Source organism: Gopherus evgoodei, unplaced genomic scaffold (genome assembly GCF_007399415.2).
Source record: "Gopherus evgoodei ecotype Sinaloan lineage unplaced genomic scaffold, rGopEvg1_v1.p scaffold_267_arrow_ctg1, whole genome shotgun sequence".
NCBI classification, from domain to species: domain Eukaryota; kingdom Metazoa; phylum Chordata; order Testudines; family Testudinidae; genus Gopherus; species Gopherus evgoodei.
The window spans coordinates 15,836-35,394 of record NW_022059930.1 but is presented as its reverse complement, the minus strand read 5'-3'; the positions used below and the strand labels follow the sequence as shown (position 1 = coordinate 35,394).

The 19,559-nt window shown below is 48.9% G+C and overlaps 1 long non-coding RNA gene and 3 other non-coding genes across 4 annotated transcripts; 1 reads left to right on the top strand and 3 right to left on the bottom strand.

Annotated features, from left to right (window-relative positions):
- Positions 1–1,064: 1,064 nt before the first annotated feature.
- Positions 1,065–1,137, bottom strand: TRNAK-UUU. Its single transcript has one exon. It is a non-coding gene; the product is annotated as a tRNA-Lys (tRNA).
- Positions 1,138–3,423: 2,286 nt separating this feature from the next.
- LOC115640262 lies at positions 3,424–18,113 on the bottom strand. Its single transcript, XR_003997854.1, has 2 exons — positions 17,831–18,113; positions 3,424–4,240 (listed from the first exon to the last, which is right to left on the bottom strand). It is a non-coding gene; the product is annotated as an uncharacterized LOC115640262 (long non-coding RNA).
- TRNAC-GCA lies at positions 4,739–4,810 on the bottom strand. The gene has a single exon. It is a non-coding gene; the product is annotated as a tRNA-Cys (tRNA).
- TRNAS-AGA lies at positions 6,633–6,714 on the top strand. Its single transcript has one exon. It is a non-coding gene; the product is annotated as a tRNA-Ser (tRNA).
- Positions 18,114–19,559: the final 1,446 nt, after the last annotated feature.

The following is a 19,559-nucleotide window of genomic DNA, read 5'->3' as shown; positions in this document are numbered from 1 at the left end:
GATTGCTTTGGATACTTCCAGCACAGCAGCCCCCACAGTAGATTTTCCCACTCCAAATTGATTCCCGACTGACCGGTAGCTGTCTGGCGTTGCAAGCTTCCAGATGGCTATTGCCACTCGCTTCTCAACTGTGAGGGCTGGTCTCATCCTGGTATTATGCCGTTTCAGGACAGGAGAAAGCGAGTCACAAAGTTCAAAGAAAGTGCTCTTACGCATGCGAAAGTTCCGCAGCCACTGCGAATCGTCCCACACCTGCAGGACTATGCGGTCCCACCAGTCAGTGCTTGTTTCCCATGCCCAAAAGCGGCGCGGAACGGGTAGAACCTCCCCCAAAACCGTCAGGAGCTCCAAAGTGCAGGGTCCCGGGGTGTCGGAAATCTTGTTCTCCAAGTCCTCATCACTGTCGTCCCCGCAGTCAAGCATTCTCTCTTGCATTTCTGACTCATGGTTCAGCATGGATAGCATGAGAATGCGTGAACTATTTACAGCATTCGCGATCAAGGATAAGAGCACTCCTGGATCCATGCTTGCTGCAAAATGGCGTTTTCTCACTGCAGCCAGTAAAAACCGCGCGAAGTGACTGTGTTCCGCTGACAGGAAGGGAGGGGGTGAGGCTGTACCCAGAACCACCCACGACGGGGATTTTGGCCCCATCATGCACTGGGGTAGTAAAATCGATTTTAATAACATCGATTTTACCCTGTAGTGTGGACGTGGGCTAAGGGTTGGGACTGAGGGGCACTGGGAAAAGAGGGGACATGGGTTTAGGCTGAAGAGCATCATCGTTTGGGGATCCAGCAGGAAAGGGGAAGGCAGCAGGTGATTCTAGTTCCTTAGGGATATTCTGCATGTTTGTATGTGTGTGTGTGTGCAGGGAAGGAACATGCTATATGCCCAGAGGCCTTTATTCCTCCAGGCTGCAAGGACAAAGGGGCTGTCAGGAAGTTGCCCCTTCAAACCCACACAGAATAAGGCCCTTCTGAGGAAAGGGAAAATCCTGAAGAGAAAAAGTAACATCAAAGAGGACTCCAGAAAGACAGTCAAGAGCTTGATGAGTAGCTTAGCACCTGACCAGGGACTTGAACCCTGGACCCTCAGATTAAAAGTCTGATACTCTGCCAACTGAGCTAGCCAGGCTCACAAGTAACAAGAGCAACTTGGGGCAGAGGAAAAGCTAGTGAAGAAAACAAGTGCAAGAAACAATAGGGGAAACCTGCTGCTCTCACTGGCCTGGTCAACGCTATGAGTTTATATTGAATTTAGCAGCATTAAATTGCATTAACCCTGCACCCGTCCACACAACAAAGCCCTTTATATCGATATAAAGGGCTCTTAATACCGATATCTGTACTCCTCCCCGACGAGGGGAGTAGCCCTGAAATTGGTATTGCCATGTCGGATTAGAGTTAGTGTGGCTGCAATTTGACGGTATTGGCCTCCGGGCACTATCCCACAGTGCACCATTGTGACCACTCTGGACAGCAATCTGAACTTGGATGCACTGACCAGGTAGACAGGAAAAGCCCCATGAACTTTTGAATTTCATTTCCTGTTTGCCCAGCGTGGAGCACCGATCAGCACAGGTGACCATGCAGTCCCAGAATCAAAAAAGAGCTCCAGCATGGACCGTATGGGAGATACTGAAGCTAAGGCTTTTTCTCAGCTCATTTCACCACCCTCCATCCTGCTGGGGTTGAGTTTATCGCAGGTGTTACCCAAAATTGGGCCAGCTAGTAAGTGTAGGGAGGACTAATGACCCACCAGAGTTTGGCAGAAAGCAGCACATTTATTATACTGACAGCTAAGCTCAAAAGAAGAAGGAGGGGAGTGTCACACTCACACTCACATACTCATGCTCCCAGGACAGGCACAGCACTGAACACGTCAGGATTCTGCAAGGTAAGTGTCCCACAGCACAGCTATGGACGGTGCGATGAAGGTAAGTCTTCCTGAGGCACAGTGAAATACAACGCAGAGAACCACTGGCCAGGCGGTCCGGGCAAAGGGCATTCACTGGAGGTACAAGTTTGTGAGTGCTCTCCTAAGCACATGGCCCCTTCTCCTTTTAAGGACCTGCACCTAATGGTCTGCAACCAGAGATGACTTGGTTGCATCTGGTTGGTCACACTCCACCTTGGGCAGTGTCCATGCTCTGGGTGTGTGAGTGCTGCCTAATTAGAGTCCCAGACACCTTGTCTACCTGGGAGCTCTTCTGCTCTTCAACCAGCCCATTCATCCCTTGAGTAGTCCAGGAGGAAGCGAGAAGGGTAAAGCCACTTCACGGGCATTCGGAGAGGGAGAGGAGACACAAGTGGGAGCAGGGGAAGTATAAGAGACCTTTTGATCATAGAAATCACCACTGCTCCTACAACAGTAGGGACAGGCCAGTAGGAGCTGGGAAAATTAAGCCCTCATGTTTCTGCCTGCTTTCAAACCAGACACCTTCTACATGTTAGGCAAACGTGATAACCACTACACTAGAGAAACTCTGTCACAGGATTTTGCCCCTCCCTTCATAAGGATATCAGAATGGCCATACTGGGTCAGACTAAAGGTCCATCCAACCCCACATCCTATCTGGCAACAGTGGCCAATGCCAGGTGCCCCAGAAGAACTGAACCTAACAGGTAATGACCAAGTGATCTCTCTCCTGCCATCCATCACCACTCTGACAAACAGAGGCTAGGGATACCATTCCTTACCCATCCTGGCTAATAGCCATTCATGGACTTAACCTCCATTAATTTATCTGCAAAAAGAAGGAAGAGTACTTGTGGCACCTTAGAAAATGAACAAATTTATTTGAGCATAAGCTTTCCTGGGCTAAAACCCACTTCATTGGATGCATGCAGTGCAAAATACAGTAGGAAGGGATATATATATATATATATACACACACACACACAGAGAACATGAAAAAATGGGTTTTGCCATACACACTATAAAGAGAGTGATCAGTTAAGGTGAACTACTATCAGCAGGAGAAAAAATCCGTTTTGCAGTGATAGGATGGTCCATTTCCAACAGTTGACAGGAAGGTGTGAGTAACAGTTGGGGGCAAATAAACATGGAGAAATAGTTTGACTTTGTGTAATGACCCATCCACTCCCAGTCTTTATTCAAGCCTAATTTAATGGTGTCCAGTCTGCAAATTAATTCCAATTCAGCAGTCTCTTGTTGGAGTCTGTTTTTGAAGTTTTTTTGTTGTAATATTGCGACTTTTAGGTTTGTAATCGAGTGACCAGGGAGATTGAAGTGTTCTCCGACTGGCTTTTGAATGTTATAATTCTTGACATCTGATTTGTGTCCATTTATTCTTTTACGTAGAGACTGTCTGGTTTGGCCAATGAAGGAAAGGGCTGGATTCAATGGTTTCTTCCAGTTCTAGGAGATAGGGTACATCCATTATCTTTTTTTTTCCTTACTGCACATCAGACCCAGGACTTTCACCTAGCAGTTCTTGGGGCTGTGGGACAGAACTGAGCTTCACTGGCAGCAGAGGGAGAACGGTTGGGACTGAGCTGTCTGGGGAATATTTTAATCCTTATTTAATTTTCAGAGGATTAAATCAATGCAGCTTCCACTTCTCCGTCTTTCCCAAGGAAATAACGTTTCTGTGTGAAGTACCCAAACCTTTTAACAATAAGAAGTGAAATGAAATGGCCACATGATGGCAACAGAATCTAAGAAATTTGTTAGTCTCTAGGGTGCCACACATACTCCTGTTCTTTTTGAGGAAACAGACTAACACAACTGCTCTTCTGAAACCTGAGAAGCCATGTTCTTGTTCAATGAGCATTGAAGCTGAAAAGGGAGATGTTTTCTCTTTGACTTCTAGGCCCCCACCTCTAATCCACTAGACACCCCTTTCCTCCTACAGCTAGGAATAGAACCCCACAGTCTTGCTAATAGCAGCCTCTGGCCCGATAAAAGAGAAGCTCTGAGACCCTTGTGCTGTCCCATCACCTCCTTGCCTGCACTGCCCTTGAAACCCAATGGGGTTTCCTTGGGCAGTTTTGACTCACTCCCAGAAAGGGTGCAATTTTAGGAGCAGGTTCCAAATAGTGCAATTAACCAGCCAGAAGGGGCAGGAGATATCAGTGTAGGAGCCATTGAAATAACTCTGCACTTACTTAGATGTAGACATAACAAGCTCTATGGTTGGTAAACTTACAGAGACTCTGCTCCTGCTCATGAACTAGCAGCCCATGACCTGTAAACAGCTGCCATTTGAATGCATCTGAAAGTTACAAGGAACAATGATCTGTGTTACAGGAAGGTTAACATTTGTTAGAGCCCCAATTGATACTGTGTGCGCAAAGAGAGGTTTGAATGTGTAACAGGGAGTTTGGTAAATCTTGGTTATTTTATTTTTGTAACAGGCTCCTGTCCATCTCCAATAGAGTTTTAAGTCCCAGTGGCAACTTATTTACCAAATGTAATAGAAACTAGTCCATTCCTCCCAAGCGGATGTGGTTCTTGTTCTTCTGCACATTGTAGCCCATGGAGGCCAAAGACCTGCAAATGTGTCTTCATGCGCCTTTGTTTAATTGATGAAAACAAACCTAGACACTTAGAGGATTGGAACTGATTTCAGCAGAGGGACATGTTTGCTAGGTTTTTATTCATTTGCACAGGAAAATATTGAGTGTGTCTATTCATTTCAGGGACCCCTATTTAGTGGAGCTCCTGAACATACTGGTAATGGAATCACTTTTATTGAAAAAACAGGTTTGTAAGGGAGCACTTGGATTTGAACGAAGGATTACTTGATCTGCAGTCAAGCACTCTACCACTGAGCTATACTCCCATGACATTTACAAATGCAAGTCAGTGATCTTAAGGATTTTGAAGGACTGGCTCTGCCTCAGAGAGCTCTTTTTCTATTCCCAGACCACAGGGGTTTTAAAAATGAGGTTTGATTAAACTTTATATACACATGTAGACACCACAGCTTGCACACCCACTAACATAGCTTCCCCCAGTGACATAGCTACCACCTCTCAGGGAGATGGCTTAACTACACTGACAGGACAGCTCTCTCCCCTCCACTTAGAGCATCTTCATTATTTATAAATAGGTGGGAAATAACCTCCTGAATGGACAGGAACCAATTTATCAAATATTGCTGTGTCTGCATTCAATATGGGGAACTGGTCATATTGGGCTAGGTTAGTAGGAGCATTGCAAGCAGATCGAGGGAAGTGATTATTCCCCTTCATTCAGCACTGGTGAGGCCACATCTGGAGCATTGCATCCAGTTTTCGCGCCCCCCCCCCAATACAGAAACAAATTGGAGAGAGTTTAGGGGAGGGCAACAAAAATTATTAGGGGACAGAGGAGTTACAAGAAGAGGCTGAGGGCAGGGCTGCCCAGAGGGGTGGCAGGTGGGGCAATTTGCCCCAGGCCCTGCAGGGGCCCCCCATGAGAATATAGTATTCTATAGTATTGCAACTTTTTTTTATGTAAGGGGCCCCGAAATTGTTTTGCCCCAGGCCCCCTGAATCCTGTGGACAGCCCTGCCCAGACCAAGGTGCTGTCCCCCCACTCCACCCCCTTCACTCATTCTCCTCCCTCTGAGGCCCCACCTGTGCTCTGCCCTCACTCCCATTTGGCCACTTCCCACCTCTGCTCTTCCTCTTTGGCTGAGGCTGCTGGTCCACCTTTCGCTCACTCCTCTCCTCCCACAAGGCCTCCTCGCACCTCTCCACCCTCTACCCCAAGGTCTGCCTGCTGCCCACACCTCTCTGCCCCCTCCCCATAGACTCACCCTGCCCACTCTTCTCTGCCCCCTCCCCCGAGATTCACCCTGCTCACCACCCACACATCTCTGCCCCTCCCCTGAGACCTGCCCTGCCTAATGCTCATACCTCTCTGCCCCCTCCCCATAGACTCACCCTGCCCACTCCTCTCTGCCCCCTCCCCCGAGATTCACCCTGCCCACCACCCACACATCTCTGCCCCTCCCCTGAGACCTGCCCTGCCTACTGCTCATACCTCTCTGCCCCCTCCCCTGAGACCCACCCTGCCCGTCGCTCACACCTCTCTGCCCCCTCCCCTAAGACTAGCCCTGCCCACCACTTGCACCTTTCTGACCCTCCCCTGAGACCTGCCCTGCCCACTGCTTGTACCTCTCTGACCCCTCCCCTGAGGCTGGCCCTGCCCACCACCCACATCTCTCTGCCTGCTCCCCTGGCCTGACCTGCCCACCGCCCACACCTCTCTGCCCCTCCCCTGAGACCCACCCTGTCCACCTCTTTCTTTGGTCATCTGTTGTTATTCCTTGAAACATCAAGGATGGAATAAAAAGCTGAGTTTACTCCAGGGTGAGGAAAGAAAGGAGCCACCAACCCCCTGGCAAAGCCCTGGGGATATGGCGGGAAGGGGACTGTCTGAATGAGCAAAGCAGGAAATGGACAACAAGCTACAGCAACGTCATTAACCACAAACACACTCTCCTCATGTTCCAGCCAGAAGGGAAAGGAGCAGGAATTCTTGTTGTTCAGCCATGGACACACTTACACAACGGCACAGCAGTGTGTGTGTTGTGGAAGCTGGTCTGAGGAAACAATTGGAATTGATCACTCAGTGAGAACAGAACTAGAGTGCAGTGAGAGCCACATGTCAAGCAAGTAGTTGTGGCTGAGTGGTTAAGGCGATGGGCTAGAAATCCATTGGGGTCTCCCTGTGCAAGTTCAAATCCTGCCAATTATGGAGGAAGTTGTGGTTCTTCAGTTTTGATGGAGCTGAGTCTTGTCTCATTCTTAAGCTATGTCTCCATGAAAGAGTAACATGGCTTTAGTTAAAGTGTTTTAATTGAACAGCTGTTGCATGTCCACCCTATGCCCTGTGTCACCAGAGCACATCCATGCTAGCATCTCTTGGATGGCCACAGAAAGCAGTGCACTGTGGTAGCTATCCCATTGTGCAACTGGCTGCAGGGTGCTTTGGGAAGGGTTTGCAATGCCTCACGGGCTGGTACAGCATCACATGATACAGTTTTCTGTTCCATGGGCATCCTACTAGATTGCCAGCTGCTTTTCAACTGCAATGTGCGTGCTGGGGTAGAGAGCGTGTGTGTGTGGGGAGGAGAGACAGTGTGTGTGTTGCAGAAGAGTGAGTATGTCGGCACACTGTCTCTAAGTTCAGACAGCTGCTGGAAGCAACCAGTCCTGAGGCAGGGGACAGCCCCGACATCAGCCCCCCTTCTCTCACTGGCTCAGCTCAGCACAGCCCAGCACTCTCTGTCACACACACACACATACACGTACACACTGCTGCCTGCTTAGCTCTGTGTCAGGGGTGCTGGAACAGGGAGGTTAGAGGGCCATGGCCCCACCACTCTTTGCTGGCTGTTAGGACAAATGATGGAGGGGGGGAAGGGTGCAGTCTTGGGGAAGAGGCGTTCTGTGGGTGTGGCCTCGAGGGGAGAGGTGCTGTGAGTGGAGGTCCTTAAGGAAGGAGTGTCATGGGGGTGCCACAGTTCGGATAACAGTGCCCCCCCCACTGTAAGGAAGCTTCTGCCACCCCTGCTCTGTGTTCGCAGAGCGGGAGAGAGCAGCATCCATGGCAGTGATTTGCTCCCCAGGATTCCGGCAGGGGGGCTCAGAAGGTGATTTAAAGGGCCCGGGGTCCAACTGCACCAGGGAGCCCTGGGCCCCTTAAATCACCAGCCTGGGGAAGACGGGCCGGGCTGGCACAGTGTACTGGCTCTTGCCAGTACCTCATACTGTAACATACCAGCTTACTTTCACCTCCGGAAGGTCCTCACATGGATCAATAACTGGTTAAAAGATAGGAAACAAAGGGTAGGACTAAATGGTCAGTTTTCAGGATGGAAACAGGTATCTAGGGGTGTCAGTACTGGGACCAGGACTAGTCAACATATTAATAAATGATCTGCTGAACAGTGAGGTGACAAAATTTGCAGATGATCCAAAACTACTGGCTTGCTTCCTAGAACGAACGCTCCTTGAGTGGGGTGATCCACAGGGAATAGCTCAAACCTCCAAAGTGCCTGGCCACGGGCAGGACATTAGCACAGCAAGGGAGGGGTGTGGCAGTGACATTACAAAAGCCCTTTGCAGGACCTCAGACTATTGGTCAAAGGTGGTGCGGAGGTGATGACCTCACAGAGAGATGCTGACATCAGCCAGGCAGGAGAGGGGTGAGGAGCCAGGGAAACCTCAGAGACCCCTGTGGCTTTGCTTCAGCAAATCTCCTTCTCCAGGTCTCTCTTTGAGGACTGAGAGAGTATTCGGGTTCACGTACGTGAGCGCCAGGAGGAATCTCTTTCAAGTTTTCTCCTTCCCTTTGCCTGATTTTACTAGAAAACAGCCATCCCTGTTTAGAAGGTAAGAGCCTCCTCGAGGTTTGAAACCTGTTGAGTCTGATCCATCTGTTGACAGATGAAATCTAGGCATGGAAAATACTAGTTTAAAGACACAGAATTTTATTCCGCACCTGGGATTTTGTCCCTTAGAATCACTGGGGACATTAGGGTTTGTCCTTTTTGTTTCACTTTTTCCTCCATCCATGCCTTCCTCCTTTCTCTTTGTCTCTTGCTTTTGTCCTTTCACCTGTTCCCCTCCCAACACCAAGAGTAAAGTGTGTGTGTGTGTGTGTGTGTTGCGGGGGAGTGCTCTGTAGCTCCCACTCTGGGAGGTCCACCCAAAAATGTGCGGCTGAGATAATGCTCAGGCAGTGATCCCCACCGGTGACCTGGGCCATACTTTGGGCTCTCTGGTGAGAACCCTCAGCCTCCCATCCTGAGTCTCTACCCTGATTGGTTGAGCAGGGGGTTATTGACAAGAAGGAGACTCAGGTCCTTGTTCTTCTCTTTTATGACCAAATAAATAAGTCGTAACCAGTCATATGTTTGAAGAATTTTGCTGCTTCTCTGTATTAATGGTCTCTGAGCAGTTCGTGATTCTCTCTAACATTGCAGTTCTCCTCAGATACTTGCTGAATAATTACTGTGCACTGTTGTTGGACTTGAGCTCATGTGAGAGCACTTTACTCAGGTCATTCCATGTATGAAATTCAAGATCTGATGGTTAGTTTCAAAATCAGGGCTCTTGAGTCCTTTTCCCTACTCTGCCACTGACTGGCTGGGTGACCTAAGACAAGTCAATTCTCCTTTCTCAGCCTTAGCTTCTCCCTCTTTCAAGTAGGGATAATAATGATCCGGTCTTACCTACCTCAACACACACACTGTCTCTCCCCGCACACAAACAGTCTCCCCACTGCAGTTGAAAGGCAGCTGGCAATCTAGTAGGATGCCTGTGGAACAATGGGATAGAGAAACCTGCATCACTGAAAGTACAGCCATGAAGACACCACACACCAGCCTTTCCTAGCTGGCAAAAATCAAACCTCCACAGAAAGACCCCTATGGTGTCATACCCCAGCTCCCTAAGCCCTCAGCCACAACCACTCAACACAGGGGCCTTTCTACACTCTGGTTCTGTTCTCACTGAAGGGGCATTTCCAATTGTTTGCTCAGAGCAGCTCCCCCTGCACACTCACTGCTGTGCAGCTCTGTACATGTGGCTGTTAGGTAATAAAGCAAGTCCTCACTCACCTCTCCAACACCCGAGGTTGCTGCGGAGTTGGAATATGGGCCCACAATTCTGTCAGAGACCAGACACAAATGCGTTGATCAACGGGCACACACTACCCCAAAAGCTTTAGAATAAGTGTGGCCCCTTTATTAGGGGTGGGCATCAATATTTATACACAGAAGTAAACAAAGTGATTAACAAAAGATAATGGTCATGCATAATCAATCAAGATTTTACAGGAAGAGCAAGTTTAACAAGTAAATGCATAGAGATAAAGGCTAATGGCTACTTGAGGAAGGGGGTGTCATGAGTAGTTTGCAGGTCAGTGCTTTGTTCAAAAAAGGTTCAGAAAGGATTATGCAGAGACGGCCAGTCTGGGTGTTTTTTGGCTCCAAAGTTCACCAAAAGTTTAGACCCAACATTCCTCCATTTGTAGCTTTGAGATAACTATTAATCAAAAAGCTACACCCTATTTCAAGATCTCAAGGGCCGCTTGGCAATTTCAGCCTGGGCCAATTCGAAGAGAGTAAGGCTTTTAGCTGAAGTGGGAAAAGAATAAACTGACTTACATGAGTTTATGAGGGAGGGGACACACTGAATACAGCAACACAGTATTATAAGGACTACCATGGCCCCAACAACACCCACCAAGAGGTTTTTAACCCACCCAAATCCGGGCAGCCAATTCCATAAGGCTCCCCACCAATCATAAGGTGGCTGGCCAGAGGAGTAGTTTTTAGCCATTTCCCTTAGGTGTTTGGTACGTTGAAAAGTGTCAGAGTAGGTGTCATTTACAAAAACACAGCATTTTTCATTTATGAGGGCGCAAGTTCCTCCCTGGGCTGCTAACATCATATCTAAAGCCATTCTGTTTTGCAAAGCCAACTGGCGCAGCTGGGACATTTCCCCGGCCTGGTTCTCAAATAGGGTTGCAGTTTCATTGGTCAAAGATTCTAATAGTCCCTGTAGACGGATGATAGCACCCTTCAAGCTAGTGTGACCAGCCCACCGCTGCCAGGACAAACCATCACGGAGATTAATATTTCTGTCAGTTTCACGGATGTTACGAACGTGGGGAAAATGAGGGGGGGTGAGGGAGATCCGAGAAGGCGGTGCTAGCCATGCCAAATAACATGACCCTGCCCAATCAGGGGAGAGGAAATAATAAGCCTTGGGCCCGCACACCCAGTATGTTCCATATAATGCGTTTTGGGTATTCCATTTCTCAAAGTAGGAGGTAACCCACCGCCCGTTGTACCACTGTTCCCCTGGTAACGCAGAGGGGTCGTTGTGTGAACTGCAGAGGCACAATTTGGTAGTGTTGTCCTCAAAGGGCAGTGTAGTACTGCTTGAGCAGTTGTAGAAGGCAATTGTGTATCCTTTAACAATTAGTTGGACACCCTCGAGCTCTGAGCAGGGCTTTTTAAAAACTGACTCTGAAAACCTGCCCCTCCATGAAAAAGTTGAAAAGGTTGGATCGGGGTGAGGGATCCACATATGGGATAAGTGGGATGCGCAAGGCTTGAAGCCAAGATTTTTACTAAAGGCGGTGCCATTAAAATATATGTTGCATTTACTTGTTCCCACAAAAGTTGACCCTTTTTCTTTAACAAAACACAGTGATCCTGTTTGATTGGTTACCCTGAGATATTTGTTAATTGGCACTTCTGTTTTGTCCCATGTAAGATTGGGTTGGACTGGATCTTTTATTCTAGTCGGTGGCATCCAAGTCATATTAGCAGTGGTTAGGGGAATGGGTGTGAAGGGGAGTCCCTGTGCTGCATTTACTGGAAATTGAGTACATACCCAGCAATCACTTCTATTTCCTAAAATACGAGTTTTAACCTCATGGGAATATCTAATAAAAGCATTATCTTCATAAGCAGAAAATAAACTGAAAAAGCATAAAAAACATACAGTTGTCAGAATAAAGGGTCCTCTCATTTTTTTCGAGTTAATTTAAGTCTAATGTCTGAGAGAGGTAAGCTGGTCCACTGGTCGAAGGCAGTGTCCTCAGTGGTGACAAGAGCTGCTGGTCCGTCACTGTGGTCCACTACGGCTGGCTTGACGTGGGAGTGGTGGATCCAAGATTTGCGTCCTTCCAGGAACACTGCAGTCTGGGTTGTCAAAAGAACCTGGTGGGGTCCAGTAAACCTTGGCTGGAGGGTGTCGTCACGAACGAACTTTTTGGCCCAGACGAAGTCCCCTGGTTGGAACGGGTGGATTTGTTCCTCCAGCGGCACGGTCTGGGAAAACTGCGAGGCTTTCCAAAGGGTACGGAGGCGAGCCTGTAGGGAGAGAAACTGACACGCAGTCATATGATCCCCTCCCAATAGTGAAACATCAGCACGTGGTAGCGCCCCGCCTTTGAAAGGGGGGTGTCCATAGAGCAGTTCAAAGGGGGATAATCCCAATGCGCGGGTTGGGCGAGTACGAAGGTGAAACAGGACCAAGGGAAGTACCTGAGGCCACTTTAATCCTGTTTCCTGACAGTATTTAGCCAATGTAAACTTAAGTTCCCTATTCATACGCTCAACTTTCCCGCTAGACTGGGGGTGGTAGGGTGTATGAAAGGAGTGTGGAATGCCCAGTCCTTGTTCTAAATGGCCAAGGACATGACCAGTAAAGTGAGGTCCGCGATCTGAGTCGAGCACAAGAGGGATGCCAAAACGGGGTACAATATGTCTAAGGAGAATCTTCGCCACTGTGGCAGCAGTACAATTAGCAGTAGGAAAAGCTTCGACCCAGGAAGTCAGAGGGCAAACCAAAACAAGGAGGTGCTTTTTTCAAAAGCCTTTGGCATATCTGCAAAATCAATTTGAAGATGTTGAAATGGAGCAGCAGGCGGAGGTCTTCCACCCTTAATTTTGTTAAGAGGTGGAGCAGGTCCATTACGCTGACATGTGCTGCATGCTTTCACTATTGATAGGCAATAGGGTTGAATGCCTGGAGCATACCAAAAGCGAGCGATAGTGTCCACGAGGGCGTGCGTGCCGTAGTGACCCCCTTTATCATGGTGCCAGCGAACTGCCACAGGGTATGTGGAGCGAGGGAGGCAGGCTCGGCCATGTGGCATAAGCCAGGTCCCTTTGACCAGAGTGGCCCCGAGGCTTTCCCATGATTTTAGTTCAGCAGCGGGTACTGGTACGGGGTGCGGTGGAGTAAAGGAGGAGGTTGCAATAGCCAATGTGGGCATGGCTAAAGGTAAGGTGGCAGCCTTCTTGGCGGAGGCGTCAGCCAGGGCATTTCCACGGGTAACGGGGCTGCTATCTTTAGTATGGGCCCGGCAGTGAACTACAGCCAGGACGGAGGGTTTTTGGAGGGCGTCCAAAAGCTTGTGGATGAGGGGGAGGTGCTGAATGGGTTTACCGGCAGCTGTCTGGAAACCTCGAAACTTCCAGAGGTGGATATGACAATGCACAACTCCAAAAGCATATTTGCTATTAGTAAAAATGGTAACGGTCTTACCAGCGGCCAACTGGCAAGCTCGGGCCAGGGCATAGAGTTCAGCGGCTTGGGCTCCCCAGTTGCCTGGCAGTGAGGCGGCCTCTTGAATGTCCCATTCAGAGGTGACAGCATAATCAGTGAAACGCTTGCCATCAACATAGAAGGAGCTTCCGTCCGAGAAGAGGATGCAATCGGGGTTGTCCAGTGGCACGTCAAACAGGTTGTCTCTTATCTGTAAGATGCTGGAAACTACTTCCACACAGTCGTGCTGGTCCTGGGGGACTGGCAGGTCAGGAAGCAAGGTAGCTGGATTAAGGGGTCCACACCTTTCAAAAATTAGGTTAGTGTCTTCTAAGAGTTCGGCCTCTAGCTGTTGCTGACGATGGGCCGAAAAGACTTGGGTTGTGCCCCTACGCAGAAGGGCTGACAAGGCATGAGAGGTCCAAACCGTGGTAAAATGACCCAGGGTTAGGCTCTTTGCCTTTGTGATCAGCAGGGCAGCTGCTGCCAGAGTCCGGGTGCAGGATGGGGTTCCCTGAGCGACAGGGTCGATTTGCTGAGAGTAAAAAGCAAGCGGGAAATGGTGGGGCCCGCTCAGCTGGGTAAGGACACCACTAGCAATTCCGCCTCTCTCGTGGACAAAAAGGTGAAAGGGTTTGCTGTAATTGGGGGGGCGGAGAGACATGGAGGAGGCCACACTGTCCTTGAGTAACTGAAAGGCTTGAATAGTGTCCGGGGACCACTGCAAAGGGTCAGGAGCAAGGTTAGCAGTGAGTCGGTGGAGCGGTTTGCTTAACTCCCCGCAGGACGGCAACCAGGGGCGACAGAAGCCAATTAATCCTAAGAAACCTCGAAGTTGTTTCTTGGTGTTCGGTAGAGGGCAGTTTTGAATAGTCTTTATGCGGGCTGGGTCCATCTGTCTTCCTTCTGGGGTTAACAGGAAGCCCAGATATCGGACCTTCTGTGAGACCCACTGAATCTTTTTAGGGTCTACCTTGTGGCCTCTGGTGTGTAGGTATAATAAAAGTGCCTTACCATCGATGCGGAGGGCAGCTTCTTCGCGATTACCTAATAGGATGTCATCTACGTATAGGACCAATGTGGATCCCTGCGGACTGGTGAAACCTTCCAAGTCGTGGCGGAGGCACTGGCTGAAAATCGTGGGGCTGTCTCTGTAGCCTTGAGGAAGTCGTTGCCAGACATAACTTTGTCCCTCCCAGGTGAAACCAAAGAGATACTGAGAGTCTGGGTGCACAGGAATGGTGAAAAAAGCTGATTTTAAGTCAATAACAGTGAACCACTCAGCATCCCAGGGGATTTGGCTGATGATAGTAGCTGGGTCAGGAACTACTGCATGAAGAGGGACCACATACTGATTAACAACTCGTAGATCCTGTACAAAGCGCCAACGAACAGGGTCTCCGTCCTTTTTAGGAGGCTTTTTGACAGGCAGTATAGGGGTGTTACAGGGAGTGCGCTGAGGGCGGACTAGCTTTTGTGCAATGAATCCCTCAATAATGGGGCGGATGCCCTCCCGGGCTTCCAGCGACAGGGGGTATTGAGGGACTGACGGGGGGGTTAAGGAAGGCTTTACCTGAATCCTTACGGGCTCTGCCGAAAGGAGCAGGCCAACATCAGTGTGAGAAATTCCCCAGAGGGTTGAAGGCAAGTCAGTGAGGTCAGGGGAGAGAGAGGGGGGTGTTTCCCAATTACCCTGAGTAGGGGCCGAATCTCCTAACACTGTCATCAATAATCCTACCCCTTCAGGAGTGCAGGTTAAAGTAGCCTCAAGCTTACAGAGTAAATCCCGGCCCATCAAAGGGATCGGACAAGCTGGGGAAAAAAGAAAACGGTGAGAAAAACATTTATCAGCATAAATAACATTCAAAGGCAAAGTGAGTCCCAGAGACTGTGGGTTGCCCTCCACCCCAGTCGCAGTTTTAACCTCAGAGGATAGCCAGGGAGAGGGGGCATGATTTAAAAGAGAGAAAGTAGCCCCAGTATCAATGAGGAAAGAGACAGGCAGTCCCTGGACTGAAAGGGTTAAATGAGGCTCTTCGCTGGGAGGAGAGAAAGTGAGAAAGGAGCCGGCTAAAGACATTAAGGAAATAAGACCATCACATTGTTTGCCTTCGCCCCCGGGGTACCGTCATTGAGGAGGCTGAGTTTGCTGCGGCTGCTGCTGTTTCCCGTAGTTGATCCAGGCCTGGGGGATGGGCTGAGCTGGTGGTGCAGGGGTGTATTCCTCACTTGTGTAAGCATCTGCGGATGCAGCCAGACCTTCTGGACGTCCCCAGGGGCATTTACGTTTAAAGTGACCAGGCTGTCCGCACTGAAAACAATTTCCTGATGGCTGGGGTCGCCAGGACCCTCTTCCCCGGGCACCCTGGAATCCCCTGCCACGGCCACGGCCTTTGCCTCGAACACCGCCGTGAAAAGCTAAAGCCATCAGCTTATATTCTTCCTTTTTCTCTTTCTTTCTACTACTTTCCCTTTCTTTCTCCCAGGCAAAATCAGCTACTTCCAACACTGAAGTGACTGACTCACCTCCCCAACCAGGGCGAAACTTTAAGAAGTAATCCCTTACAGGGGGCACCGACTGATTCACAAAAAATGAAATAAGAGTAGGGTGGTCTGCTTTTCTCTCAGGATCCATCTGAGTGAACATTCGGGCCCCCTCCAATAGCCTCGACCAGAACTTTCTGGGCGGCTCATCAGATTCCTGCCGAATCTGCATGAACTTAGCCTGATTAGGCGAGCGGCGAGCCATTTCCTTGAGTCTCTCTAACAATCGCTCTCTATCTGTTCGCAGCTGAGTCAGCCTTAGCTGAGTCCAGTCTAGGGGATTCCAGCCAGCGGCCAGATCCCGCCTATCCATCCAAGTAACATTAGCTGCATTGCTATCTCCCCATGTCCTTTCTGCCATCCACAATTTACTACGTTCTTCTCCAGTCAAAACTCTACTTAACAACTGATCCACATCCGTATAAGTAGGATTATAACTTAAAAACAATCTTTCTAGAAGTTCTATGATCTTTCGGGGATTTTCCCCAAAAGACCCTGACAACTGTCCCCACTCTTTCAAATCCCATTCTAGCCATCCTTTATATTCCACAATACTAGCATGTTGCAATCGTCCATCATTGCTCATATAAGGTTGATCGTGCACCTGTAAAGGCATCTCTATAACCATACTTTTATTATTCGCAAGAGATTTGACAGAGACATCCTCTAGGCTATCCTCAGGGGGGGGGCATGCACCCTGCTGTACCTGCTTGGACCTAAGCCTAGTAACTACTCCTCCCGAGGTTGGCCCCTCCAATTCCTCCTCATCCTTCTGCACAAATTCCAATCTGGGATCCTGCAGATTCCCCTCTGCTACAAGGAGAGAGTTCCCCTGCGGAGGAATAGGGGCAGGTGCAGAGGGGACCAGCTGACGAGTCAAAACACGCCGTGGTCTACACCCTTCATCGAAATAACCTGGAGGGGGTTCACTCTCGGGAGAGTACCTGACTGCCATAATTTTTAAAGATTTCCACAGCTCTGCTGCTGTGTCCCAACAAAACCAGTAACATAACTGTCCCGGATGGTCTTTTTCGATCTGGCTCTTTACTCCTCTTAAGGCAGCCTGCTCGAAAGAGCCATACGAAGGCCACCTCATCTCCGAGTCGGCCAATACCGCGGTATACCCAGTCCAATTCCTTACACATAGTGTGTACAACTTCTTCCTAGACATTCCTGTCTGTACTGGGAGTTTCCCTTCATTCCATAACTTATTTACAATCCCCAACGGACTCTCAAGAGGCACGCTAGTCCCTTGACCCATGGTGTCTGACAGGAGCCCTCCAACTGGCGTTTACCCTGCTGTCCAATACACGACCCCTCAATATTGAATTGGCTAGGAGAAATCTCCTGTGGCGCCTTGCCAATTCATATATGAGTGGTCTGACCACTGGACAGAGGTACCGCACCAGAAGGAATCCCGGACGAGCCCCCAAATTGTTAGGTAATAAAGCAAGTCCTCACTCACCTCTCCAACACCCGAGGTTGCTGCGGAGTTGGAATATGGGCCCACAATTCTGTCAGAGACCAGACACAAATGCGTTGATCAACGGGCACACACTACCCCAAAAGCTTTAGAATAAGTGTGGCCCCTTTATTAGGGGTGGGCATCAATATTTATACACAGAAGTAAACAAAGTGATTAACAAAAGATAATGGTCATGCATAATCAATCAAGATTTTACAGGAAGAGCAAGTTTAACAAGTAAATGCATAGAGATAAAGGCTAATGGCTACTTGAGGAAGGGGGTGTCATGAGTAGTTTGCAGGTCAGTGCTTTGTTCAAAAAAGGTTCAGAAAGGATTATGCAGAGACGGCCAGTCTGGGTGTTTTTTGGCTCCAAAGTTCACCAAAAGTTTAGACCCAACATGGCCATGGCTGAACAACAAGAATTCCTGCCCATTTCCCTACTGGCTGGATCATGGTTGGAGTGTGTTTGTGGTTAATGATGTCACTGTAGATTGTTCTTTTCCTGCCTTGGGAATTCAGACAGTCCCTTTCCCAACATATCTCCAGCACATCAGACCCTGGCTGGGTCTCCTGCGCAGTGGAAAACATCCCTTGTTTGGTGCTGCCAAGGGGAACGTGCAGAGCTGAGATGTCCCTCGGCTTGGATCAAAGGGGGATGTTAGATGGAATTTATCACACAACGCTCCCTGCTCCCCAGAGCCCCATGGGGAGAATCTAGAGAAGGGGGAGTCATTCCTCCCCTGCACTCCCAGAAGAGCTGCTAGGACTCCTTCCTGCCAGGTACTCACCCCTGCATTCCTCCTCAGCTCCTGGGATCTTTCTGCTCCAAAGGCTCCAGAGGCCTGGGGTAGGGAGGGCGTCACTGCACAGTCTGAAACACAAGGGAGGTTTCTGGAACAGAAGGAAGGAGCAGAAAATGGAGAGGAAAGAAACAGAGAGAAAACGCCTCATCTCTCTCCCCTCCCCCTCCCAGCAAGAAATGTTATCAAGGATCAGCGTTAGGGGAAATGGTGCCCTGGGCAAAACTTGTACTTTAGCACTTCCCCATTGCCCCTGGACGATCCCCCTCCCCCTTTCCCCACAGCTCCTGCACTCCCAACCCTTGCACCTCCTTCACCCCTATCTCCTGCCCCCTCCTGTGCCCTAACCCCTACACTGTGTCCCCTTTGCCCTTAAGTCCCACACTCCCTTCCTGTGCTACCAGCCACTGCCCCTCTGCTGCACCCCCTTCACCCCTAACCTCTGCACCCCCTCCTGCACCCACGTGGGGACAGTGACCTGTGTGCATGGAGCAGCTCGCGTTGCTGCCCGCTCCTCCCTGGAAGGCTGCTCCTCCGGGCACCCCTAGGAGCTCTAGGGGTGGGGTGCGGGGGCAAGAAGCAACATCACCTGAGTTCCCTGCATCCGGGTCACTTTCCTCAGCCAGGCTGCATAAGGGGAGGGCAGAGAGCAGCAGCTTCTGATGCTCCCCTCACAGCACAGCCCAGGTGGGGAAAGTGACCAGGATGCATGGAGCACATAGTGTTGCTCCTCTCTCCCCCCAAACCTCTATGGGGCCAGGGCCGGCCTTAGGATTTATGTTGCCCTAGGCGAGATTATTAAACTGGTGCCCCTGTGCCTGATCTGCTCTTAGCAACACAAACATAAGCTTATAGTATTGGAAAACTTGCCACATTCACATTATTAAAACCAGTTTAACTTAATTAAGCACACTGTAGTGCTGATGGACTAGCACTAAAGAAGCAGCACTATAGAAAAAATTCTGATATGACAGAATGATGCAAATAATATATATTTTTTTAATTTATCAAAATTTTTTTGGAAATTTATATTAAGAGGTATTGAAACAAAGATTTGTTTTTAATTAAAAGCAATCTTTCTGGCTTTTTTGGCTGCAAAATCAGTAATAATGTCATCGTATGACAAAGACAAAGTCGTGTCTTGTTCGATCGCAAGAATAGCAAGACCAGTCAAGCGTTCCTGACTCATTGTAGAGCGGAGATAGTTTTTAATGAGCTTTAGTTTTGAGAAACTCCGTTCTCCTGATGCTTCTGTTACAGGAATTGTCAGTAGAATACGAGTGGCAATGTACACATTGGGATATATGTCAACAAGTTTGCGGGTATGAATAAACTGTACAATGTCCATCACCAATTTTGCATGTGGCAACACTGATGACAGTGTACTCAATTCTTCGTACAGTTCAAGTCCATTTAAATCAAAACTATCACCGTGCTTCAGGAGGCTCTCTAGATTCTTGCACTTTGTCATTAGTTGCTCTTGTTTTCCTATTTTGTTGAATTTAGTTACGTCATACAAAAATCCAAACTGTTCATGGTGTACTTGCAAGGTATTAAACCTTTCATCAACAGCAGATACTGCTTTATCCATCACAACATTAAAAAATTCAACCTCAAATTTCTTTTCTGGATCGTCTATGGGCATGATCTGCTGTACAGATTCTTCACAAAGAAGTGTCCCTGGCCTTTTTAACGCATATTAACTATGTATTTACTT